Consider the following 26492-nt stretch of genomic DNA (forward strand, 5'->3'; position numbering starts at 1 on the left):
GAGAGCTAACCATTATTCTCTAACTAACCGAAGCAAAATTAAAACGTGATGAAAAGCATCCTAAAACCAATAATTTATAAGGACATATTTTTTGCAACTAAGTCACATGCTAGCATTTTAAAATAAATCTATTATAAAAACAGCTAATGGCTGAAAGGGAAAAATAATTAGATCAACTTTGCATTTAATTTTCCATTTTGAAAATAACATGAGAAGTAAAACAAGGGGTAACATGTAATTTTGCATTGCAGAAAAAAGAATTCATAATTTAGTGTGCAAGCATTTGTACTTTATCTATTCAACCTATCAAAAAGGGCCAGATTCAACATCATTTATTTTTCAAATAGCCATTTTTTCAAACTGAGTGGGTTAACTTTCACACGCTATTCTAAGGGGCAGCTTGCATTGGAAAAAATAATAATCATGTATAATTTCTAGAACACACATTTTATTTTTAAAAGCACACGGTTGCATTTCACTAATTAAAAGCGCATTCTATGATGGGTCTGTTTTTATATTTTCGTTCATCACAACCGCTAACGCACTAATTCTAAAACACTGGTTCGTGTGCCATCCACAGCTGAAAACCCCTATCTCAATCCGACTGGTTGATTTATAACTTTCCGACCTTTAAGTCAGACACATTAAATAATGTGTTCCAAGGCAAACCCACACAAATACGTGGACGCATTTCAAATAAAATGTTAAATGAACACAGCTTTTCTCTCTAAGCAAGATGTTACCATTCCGTCAGAAAGCTGACAAAGCACATAGGCAGAACCCAGCAACCAATGAAAGTCAAATCAAACCACCAGTCATCTAAACAATCACCGACTTTTAGTGTCAGCTCACATAACCATGCATGTTAAACAGCATGTTAAAAATAAATACTGCCGTCTCAATCTAAGATATTAACCCTTTGGCAGCTCAAACACAATCATTCCCCAATGTCTGCAGTACATGGGAAATTCAAGAACTTATCACTCCACGTTTTCAAATAACACGCGCGCACATCTACAAAACATTTTCCCCAAGCATTTGAAAGAGATCCAGCTCTCTCCTGCCTAACGCAACAATAAGATGCTCTGTACAAGCCATATCCACATGGCGCTATTCACAAGCCATATTTACAAGAAAGTCAACAAGTTCAAAAAATGACACGCTCTTCACAAGGAATATATTCAAGGCGCAATTCACAAGGAACAAAGCAAGTCAAAATGAGAACATGCTCCTCACAAGCCACATTTACATGGCACTATTCACAAGCCATATTTACAAGAAAGTCAACAAATTCAAAAAATGACACGCTCTTCACAAGGAATATATTCAAGGCGCAATTCACAAGGAACACAGCAAGTCAAAATGAGAACATGCTCCTCACAAGCCACATGTACATGGCGCTATTCACAAGCCATAGTTACAAGGAGCTATTTACAAGAAACTCCACAAGTCATATTACATTGAACACATATCACATTGCACAGCATAAGCAGACGCAGCAAGCAATTTAATGGGCAATTTAAAAGCATTTTTCACACACATTTGTACAATTGGATCATCACAAAGATGTAATTGGCTCCCTCATGTAATGTCACCCTTCAAGCCTGAGAGTTCAAACACCAAGATGAAAAGCATTTCTTCCACCCTGCATAAGTCAAATGCCATGATGTACTGCAATCTCCTTACACTGCAACTGTTCAAGCCCATAGGCCAATTTTCGTGCCAAGTGCAAACCATCAAGATAAAAACCAATACAGCGCACACAGGCTTCGTAAACTGTTCGTCGACGCCAGATGTAACGACCGGGTTCTAGACCAGATGGGATCAGCTCCTGAGAGCCCCTCCAACCCAGTCGGAACGTAACCACCTCCCTCCTCAGAACCCATCTATCCAGGCACCTGGATACCTACCGGAGGATGGGGAACTCGCAATATACAAGCTCATATCATCAGAAACACCACTAAATCTATAGGGATACTAAGAATACTCACTGATTACTAAGGACATCTATGCCCTACACCACACTCATACCTCATAGTCTCGCGACCACATGGGTCCAGACTAATCTAACCTGGGGCAGTTCTGATTATCTACCATTACACACTGATTACCCTCAGTGCTCACTCGACACGCAATCTGGCATGCCATACACACTGCTCACCCTCAGTGCTCACTCGACACGCAATCCGGCGTGCCATTCACACACTGAGCTGCAGCCCCAGTGCTCTCTGTTTATCCGGTCCACAATCCGGCGGTCCTAAACACCGTATCCCCCCGGTGCTCACTCACTTACAATATGACCCACAATCCGGCGGATCTACACACTGACCACAATCAGTGCTCTCACTAACGCCACTTACCAATGACGACCACTTTCCTATGAATACCTTCAGCTCTCTCTCTATGTTGGGAAGTCTCTCTCACTATTCACTAAGGGTTCGCTACTACAATAATATTATGGGATGGCCGAATCACTTAGTGTCAATAATTCCCTAGCTCAAGGGCTCCTCTCTCTCCCTAATTATTCAGACTTACCGGATCAGGGGCAGCATCTGTTCTGGCTGTAACATCTGACTAGAAGAAAAGGTTACCTGTGCTTTTGGAATAGTGGACACACAGTGTATGCCAGAGTTATTCCCTGATTTAAACGCTCCTATTTCCTTTTGATCCATCAGTTGCTAAAGCATCTGGTTAGAAGAAAGGCTAGCTTTATCATAAGAATAACACATGCACACTAGTTCACTAAGAACTGGGGTATCTTTATTACAATATGGCAATGGAACACATACACAGATCTGCGGGGTCTCTATGACTAACAGGAACTTTAACACACTGCTGAAAGAAAAGGATTAGACATACAGTATGAGGACAAGGTTATCTGCGGGGTCTCTTGATTAACAGGAACTTTAACACACCGCTGAAAGAAAAGGATTAGACATACAATAGAAAGCACTAATATGACAAAAACTGATAGCACCTGATTAGTATGAAGTTTTTCTCTAGCTGTCATCTGGGCTCCTCTCTCGTCCGTGCCTTAGCTTGTCTTAGATTCTCTCCTGCACTCTTGGACACACATCTGCGCTGATTACTTTGCACTGGACTCCTCTCCCCCACGGACTCTCTCCACCTTCCAACTTCAATCTAATGGTTTCTGCCGCTCTGATAGTCGTTCGTTCCACTAGCTTTTTCACTCTGTTTAAATGTCTCTGTGCCAATGTCCAATTAACTCCAGCTGCTCCCACAGATTAATCCACAATATAACTTCAGTCTCTTCTAAAAGGCATTACTTCAGACTCCAGCTATTCATAACTCCTCCTGATAAGTAACTGCTTCTGACTGCTTCCTTCAGTTCCAGCTCACTGACTGTCTGTCTGTCTTCTCTTTGTTCCAAGCATCTTCTGTCTCTTCTCATGCTGCAACTCCACTCCTCCAACTCTACCAACACTCTCCGCTCCTCCAATTCAACTCAACTAACTGACTCCGCCTCTGCACTTCACTATTATGGAATGCTGTTTCCTCATGGAAAGTTCCAGCCATCAGCCTCCTCCCACCAGGTCCATGCACCAGGCTCCTTGCTCCAGACGCTCCCACAGTGATCAACTGCTTGTTTCGTCTAGAGACCTGTGCCAAGGGACACTTCTTGATTAGATTCAGCTCTGGCCGGTTCTCTCCGGTTCACTTAGGGCGAACAACAGCTCAAAACCAAAATATTACCTTTTCCCTTAGAGCATCTCATCTCTGCAGGGATAGAAAGCAAAATGGAGTCTCTCTAGTTCTGGGCCTTGTAGGCCTGAGAAGGATGAAATAACCCTTAGCTCTGTCAGAGTACCTACACAAACCATAATATAAAGTCAGGACCACAGGATCCACCCTCTACTATAGGCAAACTAATGAAAGGCAAAGCCAATAGGCAATAGATGGATTAGAGTAAGGGATCTATCATCATATAAAGCATCTATCCTCTTCTAGGTCTAGAAGAAAGGGCTTAAAAGAGCCAGCACAAGCTAAGAATACATATCCTAGATGTGAGCAAGCTTAAAGTCTTTATCACTCCAAAATAGAGCCAAAAAGCCTGTCAAGACAGCTCTACAGGTTAAAAGTCCCGCGAACCGATGTTTAGATCTTGTGGTTCGGAGCCGCTGTCCCTGCTCGAGGGTATTCGTGCGAGCAACACGCTCCTTGCCTCCAGGTTGTCCCAGTCCCCGCTTGAGGGTTATTGAGCGTGCAGGACAAGGAGCAACTCCGCACATTTGGCCCCAGTCCCCGCTCGAGGGTTATCGAGCGTGCAGGACAAGGAGCATTACAGCACACTTGGCCCCAGTCCCTGCTCGAGGGTTATCGAGCGTGCAGGACAAGGAGCATTACCCCACATTTGGCCCGAGTCCCCGCTCGAGGATTATCTAGCGTGCAGGACAAGGAGCATTACTGCATATTGGGTTGCCACAATCCCCGAGGGTATCGAGCAGGACCAGAGCTAGCCTTTGTGTTTTGCCCTCCGTTGGAGGGGGCCGGGACCGACACTGATGCGGAGGACGATAACAGGCGTGGAGACCTAAAACTTCGAATCTGTTGTATTTTCGGAAAAGTTTAAAAACTTGGCTTTTTACTCTTTAGTTATGTTATCTTGTCTGTCTGAAAGTCCTTCATCTGCTATGTTTCTTTTTATGAGCTGCCAAATCAAAGCGCCGGGACACTCCGTTGGAGTAGGCGTGCGCTATAAAAATAAAGTATAACATAACATAACAAAGCGTTACTGAAGCCCTTCACAAGTATTCGAGTGGCATTGTCGGCCAATGCTTAGCACGGTGCCCTCTGTTGTTGAATGCCGGGACCGGCATTCGTGCAGAGGACGGTTTGACGGATAGGGCTCAAACCAACACGGACCGTTGCTGCATTGTTTCCCTCTAGAAGTACCTGGAGTTATAAATCTGGTTTACGCAACCCAACAGGTCTGTACTGTTTCATTACACTGAGAAGGTCGTTAGGGTGGTGTTCGTAACGTACCCAATCCTGAGGAACCAGGGGATTACATAATATCCGACCATAAAACAAACTCTAATCGTCCTCCCGGTTGGGTACAGGACCATGGCAGCTATGGAAGATGTGTGGGCAGCCTTGCTAGATGTCCAGAACGATCTAGCTGTATCCTGTCAAGAAACAGCGGACCTACAGGCTAGGATGGACATCTTAAAGAGGAACCCCTTTAATGCTGGGGCTCCTAACTCAGGACAGCCCACTTCGGTTGTGGTCGAAATGCCAGTAGCTATACCGCTTGTCAACCCGGAGAGATACAGCGGGGACCCCACCACGGTCCAGGTCTTCATAACGCAGGTGGCTCTCCACTTCTCCTGCAAGCCAAAATCCTTTCCTACCAACCAGGCGAGAGTCGCCTTTATGATATCATATTTAGCGGGGAACGCAGCTCAATCGGCTGTGCCATTGGTGAGCAGGGACGACCCACTTTTGTATGATTGGGAAGCCTTTCAAGAGGAATTTGTAAAGGTGTTTGACCGGAGAGCGGACTCCTATACCCTAGACAGAGAACTACTCGAGCTGAAGCAGGGCACCACAGGTCTAGTCCAGTATCTGAACGCGTTCCGACATCTCGTCGCAGAAACCAAATGGCCCCCGGCAAAACAAATAGCGCTCTTCCACCAGGGACTGAGTGAAGAGCTGAAGGACGTGATAGCACAGATTGACCCAAAACCAGTGCATTGTGAGGACCTGATCAGCTTGGCCCTTCGCCTGGAACATAGATTGAGCGAGCGCCGTGGTGGCGGTCCAAAGAAGGACAAAACACCGCCTGCCTTGGGCCATCCGGTAAACACAGAATCGCAACTAGCTCATCGGAATGAAAGCATGGACATAGGGGCAGTCAGAGCCAGCCTTATGGCTACAAAGAAGGAAACCCTCAGGAAACAAGGCCTTTGTTTGTTCTGCGGAAAGAAGGGGCATTACGTCCGCGAGTGTCCGGCTAAACCAAGAACAGGTCGTTCCCGCCCCAGCCGCTTGTCAACAGCGACTGTGGAAAAGGGGGCGGAAAACTAACGGACTCCCGGAACAAAGAAGGGGATTCCGGAGTCATGGATACATCCCTTCAGTACAGCGGTAGGCTCCGCCCAGTCCCAGACATATGTTCATTCCTTTGCAGTTAAAGGTGCAGAACGAGTGAGTCTCGGTCTCAGCAATGATCGACTCAGGAGCCACTGGGCTGTTTATGGATGAGAAGGAGGCACAACGCACAGGGGTTGCGCTCCTGCCTTGTGCGGTCCCAGAGGAAGCATATGTGGTGGATGGGCGCAGGTTGGTTTCAGGGCCCATCAGTCAACATACCGGGGATATCGTGGTGGGTTTCAGAAAACAACACAAGGAAGTCTTGGACTTCAATATCATCAGTGCTCCTCAGTACGGAGTCATACTGGGATTGCCGTGGCTGAAGAAACACAACCCTTCTATCAACTGGAAATCACAGGTTATACGAATGGACTCCCCTTTTTGTTCCAGATTCTGCAGGTGGTTCTCGGGGTATCCAGCTTTGGAGGAGAGCCAGGGGTATGAGGTAGCCACAGCAGCAGAGAAGGAGGTGATCCTTCCTGGGGCATATCTAGAATACGAGGACCTGTTTGACGACAAACAAGCAGAGGCTCTTCCTCCCCATAGGATCTATGACTGTCAGATCGATCTGGTCCCTGGCGCTAGCATACCTGGCGGGAGGCTGTACGCCTTGTCCGAGCCCGAGAACATCCACCTCCGTTCCTATTTAGACAAAATGCTGAGTCTGGGATTCATAAGGCCATCAAGATCACCAGCGGCCTCGCCTCTGTTTTTTATCCCAAAAGCCAACGGAGAACTTCGCGCTTGCGTGGATTTTAGGGCGCTTAACACCATCACAGTCAAGAATCGGTACCCCTTGCCACTCATCAACGTGCTCCTGGAACAAGTCAAGAGTGCACGGGTGTACACCAAGCTTGATTTGGAGGGGACATACCACCTTGCCACATGCGATGTGGGGACGAGTGGAATACGGCCTTTAAAACGCGGTTCGGCTTGTTCGAATACAGAGTGATGCCATTCGGGCTTTGAAACGCCCCTGCGTTGTTTCAGTTCTTCCTGAACGACGTGCTACGGGACATCCTGGACGTGTACGTCGTCGTCTATATCGACGATATACTGGTGTACTCAGATAGTTTGGAGGACCACGTGAGGCATGTGTCTTCGGTCCTACAGATCCTACGGGAGAACTCATTATACTGCAAGCTCAGCAAATGCACCTTCCACGTAACCACAGTGGATGGAATTCCTGGGGGTCATGCTGAGTCCTGAAGGACAAACGATGGCTGAAAGGAAAGTGAAGGCTGTTGTGGCCTGGCCGGCCCCTAAGAACATAAAGGGGGTGCAGAGCTTTCTTGGCTTTGCCAACTTTTACCGGAGGTTCATCGAGGGGTTTCCTGGTCTGGTGGCTCCCATCACACATCTTCTGAGGAAATCGTCTTATTTTCTGTGGACCACCGAGGCACAGTGTACATTCGATGCTTTGAAACACGCCTTCGTATCAGCCCCTGTTCTAGCTCATCCCAACCCGGAACAACAGTACATCGTGGAGGCGGACGCCTCGGATCTGGCGGTGGGAGCCATCCTGTTGCAAAGGAACCCTGTGTCGGGGTTGCTACATCCTGTAGCCTTTATGTCTAGGAAGCTGAACGAGGCAGAGATGAATTACCATGTCGCCAAAAAAGAGCTGCTGGCCATAAAAGATGCCTTCACTGAATGGCGACATCTGCTGATGGGGGCCAAGCACGTGGTAACGGTGTTTATCGATCACAGGAACCTCCAGTTCATGACGGCGGCCAGGCAGCTGTCTCCCCATCAGCTGAGATGGATGCTGTTCTTCTCCGGGTCCCACTTTACCGTCACATATAGGCCAGGTACTGAAAACAGGAAGGCGGATGCTCTTTCAAGACAGTCCACAGATTCGGTGCGTCCTTCGCCGACCGTCAGATCCATCATCCTTCCCAGTGCGGTGGTGGGGGCTATCCAGCCGGGGGACTTCCTCCGAGGGATTCAAAGAGGCATCCACACCTTCGAATGGAAGACATGGCTTCATTGGCATGACGAATGGCAGGTTAAAGACGGGATTTCGGTAAACGGCCGTTGCATCTTAGTGCCCACCGTGCAGCGGAGGAAACAAGCCTTCAGATGTTGTCACGAGTCGCCATGTGCGGGGCATTCGGGTCTGGAGAAGACGGTCAACTACGTCTTGCGTCAGTTCTGGTGGCCATCAGTGAGGGCTGATGTTCGAGGATGGATAACCTCTTGCACGGTATGTGCCGCAATGAAATCGGATCATAGCCGCCCTCAATGACTCCTACAGCCACTTCCGACCCCCGCGAGACCGTGGGACAACATCTTCGTGGATTTCATTGTGGGACTGCCAGTGGACCAGGGGTATACAGCCATACTCGTGGTAATCGACTATCTGACCAAGATGGGTCATTTCATCGCCTGCAAGGGAGTACCGTCGGCAGGGCAATTGGCTATCACGCTCCTAAAAGAGGTGGTGCATGTCCATGGCCAGGAGGTGTTTGGAGGAAGCCAAGAAAGTCTACAAAGCGTATGCGAACAAGCGACGGCCGGCCGGGTCCGCTATACAAGGCAGGGGATTACGGGTTTCCTCAAAAAAACCTGAGGTTGCGCAAACACAGCGTATTCCACCCGTGATTCATCAGACCTTATCGCATCAAGGAATGCATCAGCCCTGTGAACATGAGGCTGGAGTTGCCGGCCAGTATGCAAATCCATCCGGTGTTTCATATGTCTCTGCTCAAGCCCTCTCACTCAACCCGGCCTTCAGTCCCTTCGCCGGTTTTCGTGAATGCCGAACGTGACTATGAGGTCGAGGGCGTCAGGGATTCCAAGTGGAGCAGGGGCAAACTCTGGTACCTTGTTGCATGGAAAGGATATGGGCCGGAGGAACAGTCGTGGGAACCTGTTTCCAGGATCTGTGCACCTCGCTTGGTGTCCCCTTTTCACAAGAAGCATCCGGGAAAGCCCGGCCCAGCGGGGATCCCCTGAGGGAGGGGGAATGTACTGTTAGGACACAAACCGGATCGTCCATGCTACGCTTTTTGGATCGTTCCGTTCTTCGAACCACAATCCCTGGACAACCAGGCTAAGAACTACACTACCCAGAGGGCCACACACGGAGCATGCGCAGTACGCGCCGACATAAAACAGACCATGGACGCAGAGGACAGGGTCGGATATTCCGTGTTCGTGGTGTTGGAACACAGCGCCTGAGCCTCTGACAAGGTGAGACCTCGCTTCCAGGACTTCTTCTTGGTTACCCGGAGTTAGAGTAGCAGGGGACGCGAATGCGCTCTACAGGTTAAAAGTCCAGTGAACCGTTGTTTAGATCCCACGGTTCGGAGCCGCTGTCCCCACTCGAGGGTATTCATGCGAGCAACACGCTCCTTGCCTCTAGGTTGTCCCAGTCCCCGCTCGAGGGTTATCGAGCGGGCAGGACAAGAAGCGACTCCGCACATTTGGCCAAAGTCCCCGCTCGAGGGTTATCGAGCATGCAGGACAAGGAGCATTACTGCATATTGGGTTGCCACAATCCCCGAGGGTATCGAGCAGGACCAGAGCTAGCCTTTGTGTTTTGCCCTCCGTTGGAGAGTGTCGGGACCGACACTAATGCGGAGGACGATAACAGGCGTGGAGACCTAAAGCGTTACTGAAGCCCTACACAAGTATTCGATTGGCATTGTCGGCCACTGCTTTACACGGTGCCCTCTGTTGGTGAATGCCGGGACCGGCATTCGTGCAGAGGACAGTTTGACGGATAGGGCTCAAACCAACACGGGGTGTCTTTAAACCCTGTAGCAGACCATTGCTGCATTGTTTCCCTCTAGCAGTACCTGGAGTTAATAAATCTGGTTTACGCAACCCAACAGGTCTGTACTGTTTCATTACACTGAGAAGGTCGTTAGGGTGATGTTCGTAACGTACCCGATCCTGAGGAACCAGGGGATTACACGCACAGTGCGTGCCCGTAAAGGAATTAAAAGAAGTTTAGAACTTGATCTCAGAGTTCTGGCTGGCTGATATTTTTGCTATTTTTTTCCTAGATACCCAGGGCTTGTGTGATAGATACTTTTGTGTGTGAGGCAGAGAACTTTATATTGGCCTCTCAATCTAATTGGCAGACAATGGAGGCTTTTTAGGTTGGAACAGGATGATGATCTGGCCACGGTGTTCCGAAGGGTCTGTAATTTGGAGTAGAGGTCATTGTTGATGGAGGCCAGTAAGGCATTTCCGTAGTCCATTCGAGTAACGATTAGGCCCTGAACAAGTGGCTTCCGGGTTTCAATTGGTAACCATTTGAAGATCTTCTGTAATTTCCGTAGAATGCCATAACAGGTGCACAATACACGGTTAACATGCGCTTTCATCGAAAGCTTGTTGTTGATGGTGATCCCCAAGTTGCAGATTGTTAGTTTTGGAGAAGGACAGTGGCCCAGTGCCATGGGCCACCAGTCGCTAGACCAGTGATCTTCGGCCTTGCCGAATAGAATGACCTCAGTTTTGCTATTATTCGACTGCAGTTTATTTTGACCTATCCAGTTGTCAATGTGGGCCATGCAGTTCTTGAACCAGATCATAGTATCTGCAGGGTCAGGGCCGAAGGTAACCAGTCACTGTGTTTCATCGGCATACAATACAGTTTTGAAGCCGTAAGACCTGAATATCTTAGCCAGGGGAGTAACATAAAGATTGAAGAGCATAGGGCTCAAGATGGACCCCTGCGTACTCCAGTACATACTGACCTACTACACGCAGCCATTGAACCTAGATGCACAGTGGTAAAACAGTCTTTTAGATAGTTGTTGAATCAGTCCAGGGCCTTACCTTGGACCCCCAACTCCCAGAGCCGCTGTAACAAAATGTCATGGGAGATGGTGTCAAAAGCGGCCGACAGGTCCATAAGAACCTGAACAGCCGATTCCTTTTTATCTAAGGCAAGCCTGATATTGTCTACCATTTCTACTACCTCCGTTTCAGTACTATGCACCGCACGGAACCCCGATTGAGAATAGTCAAGAAGTCTATGACTTTCTAGATGGCTAGTAAGTTGTTTATTTACCAGGGCTTCAAGGGCTTTCCCAAAATATGGCAGCAGTGAGATGGGGAGGTTTCTTTAAAATGGGGCTAATTTGCGCTTTCTTCCAGCTTCCGTAAATGACTGCTTGGTCCAGAGAGAGGTTAAAAATCTCTGTTAACCTCGGTATCAGAAGGGGTGCCAATTTCCTAAAAGTCTGGGGAGGGGGGAATATATGGGGGAACCGGATTAAATCTTGACAATATCCTCTGATACTTGACCACAGGTTACTGATTGAAATTTAGTCAACTGAGGTATCAATAGGTGGCTGCTCCTGATTACCAGCATATCAGTCCTGTTATCTTGCGGGAAGGATCTATGGATAACCTATATTTTCTCATCGAAGAAAAAGGATGATTTGTCAACACAATCTTGAGAGGGGGCCACGGAGGATTGAATAGCTTCAAGGGTGGTGAACTCGTTCAAGATTTTGTATAACTCTTTACTCGAGTTGGCTGTATTCTCAATCCTCCCTGCTAAATACAGCTTGTTTGCCTTTTTGATGTTATTTAAATATGAGCGGTGACTTTCTCTATAATTAGCTTAGTCACTGGCTGTTTTTTTATTGTACAGAGACGCTCAGCCGCCCTGTTAGACAATTTCTCAATTTTAAGGTCTGTGGTAAACCAGGGAGAAGGTTTGCTCTTGACCTTGACTCTAGAAAAAGGCGCTATTGTATTCAGGGTCGCTGTTATAGCCTGTTCAAAGTCAATAATCGCTTCCTCAATGTTGTTAGTGTTCAGTCCTGCTTCAATGCTGTTGTTGGAAAAAGAAACAGATGTAACTTTGCGCCAAGGTCTAATAACAATGCTTTCTTTATCACATCTGATTATAGGATCGTTTGCAAGAAAGCTAAATGTATTAAGTAATGATCCGTCCAAAGAAGCTGTACAGGTTGAATGACAATCCTAGTAGAGTTAGTAAACAAAAGGTCGAGAGTGTGGCCAGCCTGATGTGTAGGCCCGACTACCAATTGCTCCAATCCCAGTGTCTGCAGGGATGTAATCAGTTGGTCGGTCTCGGGGTCCCGTGCTAAATCAGCATGGTAATTAAAATCCCTGATAAGGATGAAATTATCTGCACCCACGACACAGGGCGCAATAAATTCAACTAGCCGGTTTACAAAATTAGCTTTGCATCCAGGCGGTCTATAGACTAAGGCTCCTGACCATATTTTAGAAGACTGCACAATTAGTTTGAAGATCAAAATGTCTGCTTTATCTGAGTGCAGAGAATCCATTATAATGGTTTCTAGTGTACCTGTTGTCGCAATTGCTAAGCCCCCTTCTCTCCCAACTGCTCTGCCCAACCTTACTAGCTTATAAAATGGTGGAAAGGCAGTGGCAATGCCTGTCATGAAGCCAGGTTTCTATTATAAAACAGACGTCTGGTTTCTCCTGATCTAGGAGAGTCCATATTTCCAGCGCGTGTTTAGGAATCAACCGTGCGTTGAAGTACATAGCCTTCAGGGATCTATGGCAGAATTTCGACAGACAAAATTTCGACCTACACAAATATCGGCGTAATTATATCGATAGCAAAAATATCGACGCCCTATGTACTACATGGTAAGTACCAAAATATCGAAAAAATAATATCGATGTTAAAAATATCGTTGTTAAAAATATCGATTTTTTTTTATTTAAAATAACATAAAAATACTGTAAATAATACTTATTAATTACTTAAACATATTTAAATATATGTAATAATGGTTAAAAAAATAATAATACATATTTAATTTAAAAAATAATAATTAAAAATCATATATAATATATATTTACTTAACAATAATTACTATTCCCACTCCAGTAGGTGCAACAGTAGGGAAAACTGACCCTGAACCCTAAAAATACCCCTTTACCCAAAAACCTAAAACTGACCCTGAACCCTAAAAATACCCCTTTACCCAAAAACTGAAAACTGACCCTGAACCCTAAAAATACCCCTTTACCCAAGAACTGAAAACTGACCCTAAACCCTAAAAATACCCCTTTACCCAAAAACTGAAAACTGACCCTGAACCCTAAAAATACCCCTTTACCCAAAAACTGAAAACTGACCCTGAACCCTAAAAATACCCCTTTACCCAAAAACTGAAAACTGACCCTGAACCCTAAAAATACCCCTTTACCCAAAAAATGAAAACTGACCCTGAACCCTAAAAATACCCCTTTACCCAAAAAATGAAAACTGACCCTGAACCCTAAAAATACCCCTTTACCCAAAAACTAAAAACTGACCCTGAACCCTAAAAATACCCCTTTACCCAAAAACTGAAAACTGACCCTGAACCCTAAAAATACCCCTTTACCCAAAAACTAAAAACTGACCCTGAACCCTAAAGATACCCCTTTACTCAAAAACTGAAAACTGACCCTGAACCCTAAAAATACCCCTTTACCCAAAAACTAAAAACTGACCCTGAACCCTAAAAATACCCCTTTACCCAAAAACTAAAAACTGACCCTGAACCCTAAAAATACCCCTTTACCCAAAAACTGAAAACTAACCCTGAACCCTAAAAATACCCCTTTACCCAAAAACTAAAAACTGACCCTGAACCCTAAAAATACTCCTTTACCCAAAATTAATAAATATTACAATTAAATTACTGCCCACCCTATTCCCTATTCCCTATTAATCAATTAATCAATGAAAATAATTAATTGCCAATTACTATTGAATTGCAAAATAAATTGATCATTAAAAAATAATTATTTAATTACAAATAAATTACTTCCCACCCTATTCCCCTATAAACCCACAACCCGCTCCAGTAGTAAAACATATAATTTACTTAAAATATACATAAATTAACAATTAATTAATCAATTAATCAATTAAAATAATTAATTGCCAATTAATATTTAATTGCAAAATAAATTAATCATTGAAAAATGATTATTTAATTACAAATAAATTACTTCCCACCCTATTCCCCTATAAACCCACAACCCGCTCCAGTAGTAAAACATATAATTTACTTTAAAAAAACCATAAATTAGCAATTAATTAATCAATTAATCAATTAAAATAATTCATTGCCAATTAATATTTAATTGCAAAATAAAAATCATTGAAAAATAATTATTTAATTACAAATAAATTACTTCCCACCCTATTCCCCTATAAACCCACAACCCGCTCTGGTAGTAAAACATATTATTTACTTTTATATATTTTTTATTTATAAAAACATATTAAACACATATTATAACAATTAATTTAAATACTTAACTAATATTTCTAACACATATTAGTAAATCGAAATTACTTACATCGATATATATGCTATCGATATAAGTAATGACAATATTACTTACATCGATATATATGCTATCGATATAAGTAATTTCGATATTACTTACCTTAGGGTCGATATTCTGGCCATCGATATTCTGGACATCGATATTCTGTCCCATCGATATTAGCAACTCGATATAAGTGTAAGTCGAAATAAAAAAATCAATATTTTGACAGTTTACCAGCCTTCAGATGTGCAGGGACATATCCTGGGACCCTTGTCTGACCACCGCGACTTCGCCTCGCTTTGACCTTTGTAAGTAATTCTCCTTTGCGCTGCCTTTAAATAATGCGCCCGCTGTTGAGACGCGATTATTTACCAGATTATTTTCACTGACCCGTGATATATTTCCTACTTAGGATTCATCACGGCACCGTTAATACATGGGGATTTCTTTTGCATGTACCTGAACAGGCTGCCCCATTCAGTTCAGCTCTGACCTAATTAACTATAGGTCCTCCCACAAGGTATGTTACGGCGCTTAACTTGGAGCGTTCCTTTCCACTCAATCGATTTTGTCACTAACAGGGCGTATTGTATTACAGCGATCAAATACGATCCAGTGCCACAACCTCAATTCACTTTGGTCTCACCCAGATACTACCAAGGGGTTACATTGGCATTGTTTTAAAAGTACGATCTTTAGGTTATATAAAGCGGCTTTTTAGCCGGTTGACCAAACAGGCAATTTACTAATTTGGTTTTCAATGGTTCTCAACAGCACCAACTCATGAGGATAAACCGCATCAGGCTACACTCTTGAATCGCATAGACTTCCAGTGTTATCACTCCTGTGCATTAAGTGTGAGTCATTAATTCTATATCACCATGCAGGCGCTTTAATTTCTCAGTAATAGATTAACATCACTGTTACACCTTAACTTACAGTTGGTGTTTTCTTGGAGCAGCTAGTTTCAATTGGAACAATGAATACTCGGACTTCCTACTTCAGCATTTCGATTTTTCTAATCTGAAGTAAGTCTCTACTCTATAGAGTTTTTCACTATGTTGTTTTTAAATTCTTAGTTGGTTAATTTCCCCTCTTGAAGCATGATTTAGATCATTGAGTCTGAGCATGACTAATTGCTGGCTTGGCCTCGTTGTCCATGTCCTGAGGCCCCTTGTGGCCCGGACCCCATGGTTTCGTTTTACTCTATTAATGAAGTACTATGTTAGACAGGACGATGACTGTCATCTTTATGAATTCATTGAGTTGATATTGGTTTTTAATTTACAGATAGTACGGCCCCACTTCGTCCTTCCTCCCCCCCCCCCACTGTACCCGTCCTGATGAAGACCCCGGTAAAGGACTTAATGTAGCCTACGTTTAGGGGTCGAAACGTCGACGACCTTCCCTTTGGGACCTCCGGCACACTCCCCTGATTACATTAAACTGTGTTTGTGACCGTAGAATGTCCCCAGGTTAATCACGTTACAATGTATGCCATAAGTTGTATTGGCCTTCTGTTTTTGGAATAATACCAATTACGATTTGAAGTTTGTAATAATCTATTTCCTTTGAGTCTATGTACTTTTCTTAACTTTACACCGCTTTGAGCACAATTTCTTCCCTCTCCTTCTCCCGTTTTGGGGCTATTTACTCTTCAAACGTGAATTTAATGTTTCACTGATTTATACTTATTGTTGAATAAATGACAACATTTGTTTATAAGTCATTCTTGATTACCTTTGATTAATTGTTTCACAATTGTGTTAGTGTGTGTGTTTTACCCAACACTTTCTCCTTGCGGGGACCCCTCTTTACACTTACCTTGGAAGGAAATGGGCTCATTTTCAAGTGAAATATCCATGGGTTCAACCATGTGGGGGTATTTATTTAATGCAAAAAGTTCCCCTCTTGAATAACACATTTTAGCCATAATAAAAATGAAAATGTAACCAACTCCTCTGACGAGCAGGAGTCCTGGCGGCTGGTTGCAGTCTTGCGACAACGGTGCAGACAGGCTTGCCCCCCAGCCATGTTTAAATAAGGGAAGGTTGGGTGTGCAGCTAGACCGCCAACCGTCCTCCACCAGCCGGTGCGACCTTAAGTGAGGAATCTGAGTGCCCAAGCAGCACCTCCGCCACAAACGGCACAGGCCGCAGCGAAACGGGGACTAAGAGCAGAGTGAGGTAAGTCTAAATGCAGTTTTGAAAAGCCCCAGCAGTGGAATACACAATGCAGAAGAAATAGCTTAGAGCAGTAGTGGTGCAAATAAAAGATAGAGCATATGACACACACGCAATAGATTAAAAACAGACAGTGTGCTACATAAGCATATCAGCCCTAGCTGATAACTGGTGGTCTAGGGTCCGCTGTGAAACCGCACCCCAGCCGTGAGAATAGAAAAGAACTGTGAACACAGCATACATTTTCTTTGCATGTATTCGGGAATATCTATACTTAATCTTAAAAAAATTAAAAGTCTGCAAAGAATGCCCCCGTATATACCTCCAAAACTGAAAACTCCATCCGCAACCCAACTATTTCAATACAGTTTCGTATTATTTAAGTTGACTGCAGCTCTACCACTAATGAAAGTTTTCATACCTATGAGAAAAGATATGATATAATCCAAACTTAGCCACTGCAATTTTTTATGTGCATGCAATAGCAGGAGTAATTGATTCTCCTCCTACATTCTTAGCAGTCGAAAGACATCTCTCTCCGATCTTATTTTATAAGAACCTCTTGCTTCAACCAATAAGATGTGTCTCATATCAAAAATATCTTAGGACTGTCTTAACATTGAAAAAGCATTGTAGTGTTATGGAGCCATTATTAAGTAACAACCGTAGAGCCCTAAAGTGGCCTTCTATAGTGGGAAATGAAGTGGCCATGAAGCAGATCTATGATACCTTTGTTGAGATTATTTCCCCGTATGTAAATTCATTTACTCCAGAGATTCCAATCATGAATATACGCCATGGATTGGTAGAAGCCCTTATACCCATATTAAGTAGGATCCATAAAGAACGCAAAAAGGGGATAACTGATGTGAGTAGTCTGGACAATCCCTGGTACAACAAAGAATGCTGTGAGGCAAAAAAGGAAGTCATTTTGGCAACTAAAATCAAAAATGTAGAGGTCTTAAGGAACAAAAGGAACAAGTATAAGAGATTATTCCAAATTAAGAAAAATTGGTATGATAATATTTTGACTGAGCTAATCAGTGCAGCTAAAGCCAAAGATCATTCAGGCTTTTAAAGCTTGATATCTAAAGGCAATAACAAGGGAAGATGTAGCAAAGTCCTCTTCCTAGATGCAAAAACTTGAGTAAGCCATTTTTCTCGCCTTTATTCAATATCTGAGAGTGACATAGAGTTCAGTCTACAAGATTATGTAACTATACAAATCATAGCTTCATTACAATGTAGTTTGGATGAAACATTGCTAGCAATAGATGCAGTAAAACCGGGGAAGGCACCAGGATCAGACAAATACCGGGAGATCTATGGAAACATGATAACGAGGTTTGGGGCCCCTATATTAATTTATATGTAACTCAGTCGCTGCAGGTGCACATATACCGGAATCATGGAAAGGGGCTGAGATTACAACTATTTATAAAAAAGGTAACCGCCAAGACCCTTCGCATTATCGACAGATATGTTTAATAGATGTTTTACAGAAAATATATGCACAGCAAATTAAAAAAATTTAATTACTGGATTGAGGAGAATAGCATTTTATCAAAATATCAGTCTGGTTTTAGAGCTAGAACTAGCACAATTAACCAGGTCTTTAGATTCCTCTGCATGAGTTGGAAATACACAGTATTTAAGAAGGGTCATCTGTATATTGCCTTTGTTGACTTAAAGGCTGCTTTCGACCTCATCCCTAGAAATCTCCTCTGGAAATCCCTAAAAAAACAAGGGTTACCGGGGCAAATACTCTTGCAGATAATAAGATTGCATGAGGACAACTTTGCAAGGGATAGATGGGGTCCGGGGGGCGAGCTTACTGAACCTATACAGGTAAACAGATGAGTAATGCAGGGATGTGTGCTGGCACCCACCCTATTTTCATTATATGTAAATGGCATTCCTTAATATTTATTGGGTTGCGAACATGATTCTCCCAAACTAGGGGAGGTGCCAGAACGAGCACTTTTATTTATAGATGACACCAACTTAATATCCCAAAACCCTAAAGGCTTACAAAGCTCAATAGGTACTTTCAGGGTATATTGCGAGGCTAAGGGTCTGGAAATAACTTCTAGCAAAACAAAATATATGGCAGTTCATCCAACTAAATCTTTTTAAAAGAATTTAACTGTCAAAAATCAGAAGCTAGAATATGTCCATTATTTTATCTATTTAGGTATTACTTTGGATACCACAATCACTTGGAAACCGTAATTGGAGAAAAGTAAGACTATTTTACACCAAAACTCTCTACCAATAGTAAAAAAAATATGAGAGTAGGATGTCTAAAGCAGTTTCCCCTGCCCTTGAAGTATACAAATACAGGGTACAATCGGCATCCTTATATAGGGCAGAATTTTGGGGCCCCTCAAGTAATAATACTTTTATGGTGGGCGAAAATATGTTTTTTAAAAAGTTATTAAGCCTTCGAATGCGCACACCGCTATTATCCATTGTAATAGAACTAAATATACGCTGTACTGACTAACAGGCAATTTTACGGCCACTCTTGTTCTGGGTGCATCTGTGGTCCACAGCTGAACCCGTCCACTATAAAGAATGATCAGAGGAAATCCTTAGGCTCAAAAATGGTATAGGTTTACCGTGGTTGGAACATGTCTATGGTTGGTTCCATAAATTAGGACTTAAGCACTTTTGGGAGGACCCTGCTGAACTATCTATGGCTTCAAAAAAGATATTAAAGCTAACTTTTTGGGCTTACATTCAAGATAGCTTGTCCCATAGCTCAGCTATAGGTACATTAATAATACGGTTCCTTTCAATGAAACCAACTTGGAGATTCAAGCCATTCTTGGACAAAGTCCAGCCACAGCTAGCAAAATCTTTATATCTGAAATTTCGATATGGTGTATTACAGATAAATTCAAATAGTTCAAAAGGGGCCCATAAATATGAGGATGAAAGTACTGAGTGTTGTGCTTTATGCCATACGGGAGCAAAAGAAAATGAATTACATCTACTATTCTTTTGCCCAGCTTACACAAAATATAGAAGGAAATGGATCAAACCCATTTGCCGGTTACTGGGTATAAGATCCCGCTATGAGGCAGAAAGAAAACGGAGAACAGACACATCTCAAGCAGTGGTTTCCAGTGTTAGTAGGTACCTGTTTGATGTAAGTTTGATAAGATAGAAGGAAGGCTTGAAATTTTACCTTAGTACATTTGAAGTATACCGGTTTTTGCATTTGCACTTTATTTTGGTACATATGGAACTTATTATTAATACTATATTAGTCCTGTATTGTACTAAAGAGCATGTGTCTTCTTCTGTATATTGTACCTTGTATAACTATTTTAAAATCCTTTTTTAGAGTTGTAAATCAGGAAGTTAACCTTTCGGATGCCAGAAAGGAAATCTTAGTCTTGGTAATCTACAATGAGATTTGATGTAACTCCTCAATGTCTTTTAACATTTTTGAAATCCTGTAATTTTAATCATATTTATATTATTTTAACGACTAAGAAAGGTCTTGTATTGGGATTATGATTCCTAATAAGTATGCATTGATCTAGCGGTTACTTTTGAAAGGTTCATATGATATGTTTTTATTGTGATGTGTATTTATATCTTTTATGGTTTTTCAAATCAAAATATGTATTAATTGAATTGAATTGAAAAAGCCAAATCCCCTTCAGTCTCTTACCTAACATCAAATTGATCATTGATCATTGAGTCTAATTGTGTCTAGGACCCTGTCTCTCCCTCGTGGAGTCCCACAGGGCTAAGCCTTTAGTCGCACCTTGTTTAATCTTTATGTTAAACCGCTTGCTAAACTTATTAAATCTTTTTGTTTCTTCGTGGTGTCTAACATAGTGGGCACCTAGATCATTTTGCCAATTTCCAGCAGCGAACAAGACATAGCACTCCAGTTTCATACTATATGCATGAAATTAGATGTTGATTGAAAAATAACAGTCCCTGGAACTTACTGCTGAAAAAACAGAGGCCCTATTGTTTAGCAATAATACTTATTTTTGGACCCCAGTTATGGTGGCTCTATGAGATGGGCACTCTCTCATCCAATTAAAATTGCAAGGAATTGAGACTTGCTTTTTGATGATAAACGTCTTCATGTATTTATGCTCTAAAAACTCTTAAGAAAAGGTTTCTTTTATCCTGTTACATCTACATAAGACTGTAGTGCTAGCTCAAATCTGATCTTAATTGATTACTGAAATGTTCTGTATGTGAATGTATATTGACAGTCGCTGAAAAAACTGCAGATTCTGCTAAATGCAGAGACCCGTCTAAATTTTACCATTCCCAAATTCCAGTAAACTTCCCAAGATTTAGCTAACTATCATTAGATTCCTGTAAAAAATATATAATTTATCAGGCTTTATGCTTAGCAAACAACAATGTGTATGTATTGGAGCCAGAGTACATCAGGTTCAACTTTCAATGGTATGTTCTCAGTAGGAATCTTCATTACACTTTTTCTAATAGTGTGGTAGTACCCAGAGAGAACCTTGTGCGCTGGGGCGTAAGAAGCTTCTCTTGTGCTACCACACAACTCTGGATTAACCTACAATTACATATTCAATTAATTGTGAGCCACCCATGATTCAGAATAGCGCGCAAAACCTGTTTATTCACAATCTAGCCTTGGTTTCGGCATTCTCTACACCCTCTAGCGTCAAGACGCCTTTGGGCATTAATGTGCTGCATAAATAGATTTTCATTTTATTTATCCTCTACACAGACAGATCCCATGAACTTTACCTTCCCCTTTCCAAGGGATCTATGAGCCTAGCTGCAGGTAGTGCCCACGGCAAGTGACATCAGGCACAATGGTTGTGAACAGCCCTCTCCACTACAGTCATGCCTTATAGTCATACATTATTAGTCTTTTGCTACTACCCAATTTGGAAGCTTAGGGTCCATGTTTTTGGTTTCAGCTGCTGGCAGATTTAGGTGCCAAAAGGCTTCTTGTTTCCAATACATAACATATACTCCGAGAGAGGATTGGGTCAGCATCTTGCTCAAGATTGGATGCCTTTGACTCAATGGTTTTCCTGTCTAGACATTTGTTTGTTCCACCCTGGAGTAGTTTGTTCTCATTGAATGAGTTGTATCCTTCCACAACTGCATTGAGAGAACTCTTTTTTCTTTGCTTTTCAATACTCAATTGGAGAACATGTCTTTCCGTGATCAACCTCTCTCACTCTATTCCTCCTAGCACCCTGGCCTCCTGTTTTCCATTCACTCCCTTCTCCCTCCCCTACTCCATGCGCCACACCCGCTTAAAATGTTTTATTTTCTTTCCCGATTCCAGTGCCCTCATGCACTTCATTTGCTTTTCTACCCTAGGCTCTCCTCCCAATACTCCTTGACCAACCCCTCACTTGTAATATTTTTAATTGATTTATTCTTTTCAAGGTCCTAGCAGATGCAAAATACTTACAAGCAACATGCTTCATTTTTTGTGCTGTCATATGCCTTTTTTCCACTTTTTTTTTACTTGTAATTTGCCTTTCTACTCCAATGCTCCTCGTCCCACCTTTCACTTTTATTTTTTTTATTTCATGTATTTTTCCACAAAGTCTGATGCGCTGGAAAATACTACCTTTTTTGTGCTGCCACATGCTTTCTCTGTTACTTTTTTTAACATTTAGGGGCCGATTATGATCGCGGATAGACTTGCGTCCGTCCGCGATCACTGAGGAGGAGGGGACGTCCGCATGGGCTGCGGAGTCCCCTCCTGTGCGATTAGGATGTGACCGCCACCCTGGCGGTCACATCCTCTATTTTTAACATTGCGGCGGGTGCGGCTTCAAGCTGCACCCGCGGCAATGTTAAAAATGCAGTCATTGCATTTGCATGCAGAAAGAGGCAGGCACAAATGCAGGGGGGTACCATAGGTACCCCCCATGTGCACCCCCCACCCCCCTTCACCTAGGGGGCCCGCAACGGGCCCCCGCAGTGAAGTTACACATGCTTTTCCACGGCAGAAAAGCCGCCGCGGAAAAGCATGTTTTACATCCCATCCTAATCTGCCTGACGGTGTCTGAGAGACACCGTCACCAGATTAGAGCTTTTCCGCCGCATCCTTTGGGCCGGCGGTGGCTTCCGCCGGCCCAGAGGATGCGTAAAAACCGCAATCCTAATGAGCCCCTTAATGTGCCATTTTAAAATGGAACAGTAAATTAAAAATGCCAAAATGGCTGCCAGTGCGTCATGCTGAATGAACACCCACTGGCAACTGTTTCAGAATGGTTTCACGCCTAAGCAGTTGCCACAATACATGGACAGGCATGCATCACTATGCACGCCTATACATCACAGCCACCTTGGAATGACCTTTTCATATGATGCAAGTGTGATTCTGCATACCATTACTCCGCAAGTTGTAACAACGACTTGCGGAGGGGGGGGGGGCGCTGGAAGTTGGAATAGTATAATTTACTATTCCAACTCCAGTCTGTGCGGACACTAGGGAAGGTGTTGGATTTTAAATCCAACACCCCCCCTCCCCCCTCCGCAGGTCGTGATAACGACCGTGTTGTGATTCCCAGCGGAGATAAAGTTTTGTTGTAAACCTTGTTTACCGTTTACGAATATATGATCAAATCCTGTAAACGTTGTTTACCGTTTACATGCGTGATGCGCTAGCAGCCATTTTGACCTTTTAGAGTCGAGACCTATTGCCTCTGCCAATGAGTATCTTGCTTGCACTAGCGTTTATCACACCGTTTCAACATCCAATGTGGTCCACTCCCTTTCCTCTTCCTCCCACAAACGCAGAAATGTTCTTAGTCTAGCCAATCTCTACTACAGTAATGCCACAAACTTCTCCTAAACGTGTACTCTTTTTATTTCATGAGTCAGATAATATCCATGCCCTCAGATCACAGGCAGAGTCCAGTTGTCTTTAGCTCTTGGAATCTGGGGACAGTTTGTATCATAGTACTTTGTCTTGAAATATTGGTATCAGACTTCTGTAAAATCAGTTCCACATTTTCAGACCTTCCATATGTGCATTGGGGCACACACTGTTTGGATATTACACATTTCAAAGGGTAATAGGTTGGTAACCCTAATGCAGTGTTTTATATTATGCTAAACCCATGGTATCACGGTGTGGAATGTATGGAAACAAGCATGTATGTCTATAGAAAAAAATCACTGTGTGCATTAATCATTCAATAATCAGGCGGAACCTTTTTCAGATTATAGATACAGTACATTGGTTTGCTTATTTTCTTTCGAGTGTGCCTGCACATAAGAGTCGATCTACATTTGACTGAAGACTTTTTTTAGCCCACTAGGCAGGAGATTGCCTGACTTCATGCATATTCAGAAACTCATTAGCATGAGGATGCATATCAAATTATCATTTCAGGCAACGCTGCTGCCAGAGCACTGAAAGTATGCTGTTATAAATATCGCATGTTGAAAGGCGAGGGGCTACCAATAAGAATGCAAGGTCCATTAAAAAAAATGGGACATGTTGGAAAAGACTTTCAGGAATATGTTGAACTCGCCACTCGTAAACGTGCAACTCGCCATGCACGGATAAGTACAGAAGCAGAATGGAGGTCTCCTGTTTGCCCGAGGAACGCTGCCAACATAAATACCTCATGAAACCTACATAATCCATTCCTTTATATATTTATACATAAATATCACCGGCTAATTTACATAATGTTAGGGTTATGCTGGAATGAAGCAAATGTACTTTTTGTGCTGCTTGTGAAAAAAAGACTTGCGCAAATAGATTGTCCTCCAGCCTTCAGTATATCTTTCGCAGAAAAACAGATTTAAAAATTCAGTGTCTTAAAATTATTAAGCCATCTTTATAAAAGTTAAAATTAAAATAGTACAGGCAACATTAGCACATTTGCACTTCGCATATTCTGTAGATATATACTATGTATTTCCCACGTTATTTCTTTTTTTGTCATTGTGATTTAACTAAATGTTTAACTGGTATTTTAGGCTGTCCCTAAAGCTCTAGGGACGATTAAACATTCTGTTGGTGATTATGTTATAAACTATTTGAACTTGAATTAGAGAAAGCAGATTGTGAAACAACTGCAAAATTAAGATATTTTTTCTTATTGTTGTGCCTTTGTAATAAAGGTTAAATCGAAGAAAAAACAACACTGCTGCCCGGACGTTCTTTTGTTCTATCCCTCGCTATGTTAACTCACCAAAAATAAAGCAACTAAATGGGGCGATTTGGATCCCTGTGTTTTTACATTTACAAAAAACATACAACGGCCATAATTTAATTTGAGCTTGGAATCTATTGTGTTTGTGCACCAATTTCATCCCTGTACACCACACAAGGCCTAATAATGTGTTGTCTCGAAACTCTACAAGGCTAGAATGATTTAATCTGGACAGTGTCTCTTCACCACTATCTAATATTTACAAAATGTAGGGGCATATTATCAAGGGGGTTTATCTCCGCTTTTTTGGCTTTAAAAGCCAAGAAAGCGGAGATAAAATTATCTCCCTATTACCCAGCTGTCGCTAACACCAGTTAGCGACAGCTAGTAGGAGATAGCGACCATCTTGGGCCCCACTTTGCATGTCAGTGATATTTATCACTAATGACATGCAAAGTGGGCGTGCCAAGATGTTAGCAACTGGAAGCAGTCGCTAACATCGCTATCTCCTATTACCAACTTTTGGAGAGTCTCCAAAAGCTAACACCTGCCCTGAGCAGTTCTTAGCCATGTTATCCAATGGGAGGTGGATAACATGGCTAAGAGCATTAGCTCGGTAATGCATGAATATCGCTGACTTTTCAGCGATATTCATGCATTGCAGCAGATTTTTATCGCATTTGCGATAAACCTTGGTAATACCAAGGTTTATCTGCGTTAAAAATCGCCGCAGCTCAGCGGTAAAAATATTGCCGCTAAGCCAACATAGCGATAATTATCGCTAGTTGTTGGTAATATGCCCCGTAATTCCTCTATGCAGTGTAAAGGCTTTGTCCCTCTTTTTGGACCTGGCAAAAAAATCTTTGTGTGTTATGCTCTGCAGCCAAACCAGTTTTCTCCATTCTCTGTTAGGCAACCATCAAAAGGTTGTATGACGGAACAACAGATGCAACTAACACGCATGCCTTTACTCCGCCATCAGTCAGCGGCGGCTGACACAGGTAAGGCTGGCACAGGTAAGTGCAGTGCGGCAGGGCAGGTCGCGGTGGGGAGGAGGGGGTCTGCCGACAGACAACAGGTTAGGTATTATTTATTTATTTACACCTATTCCGTCATCTGTGAACTTCCCCCACCCTCTCCATACCCGTCCCACCCATGCCTCACCGTGTTTACCTGTGCCGCCCCCGCTGCCGGTAGTACACTAATTGCATCATTACCACGCAAAGCATTTACAACACACTTTTTAATAATGCACATAGCTTTACCACACATGCCTTTACCACAACAATTTCATTGTAAAGACATGGTTGGTAAAGACATAAGCATGGTAAAAATTAACATAAACAATCACTCACAGCTGAACACACACAAGAGGGGTGGTTTCTGGTATTTATTTATGTGGAAGTGAAGAGTCAGAGCTTGTCTGGGACTTAGTGACGGCCGTCCTATATTTGTCTCTAGGTGCAAACAAAGACGAACAAAGACAAAGAGGCAGTGCTTAATTTGTAAAATATTAAGTGCAGGTGCTCACATTTTTGGGGGGAGGCCACACACACTTCCCCATCTCCACCCAATTCCACCTCTAGCTCCACCCACTTACTCTATTGTCCCCCACCCAAATCTCCATAACACGCTCTTACATGCAATTCTACAACCAGCTCTTGGTGACAGGTAGTAGCTCAATATTCTACATTAGTATTTTACCTTATAGACTGTAAGTAATAAAAGGATCTCTGAGCTT

The sequence above is a fragment of the Lissotriton vulgaris genome, chromosome 8, assembly GCF_964263255.1.
Source record: "Lissotriton vulgaris chromosome 8, aLisVul1.2, whole genome shotgun sequence".
NCBI lineage: Eukaryota > Metazoa > Chordata > Amphibia > Caudata > Salamandridae > Lissotriton > Lissotriton vulgaris.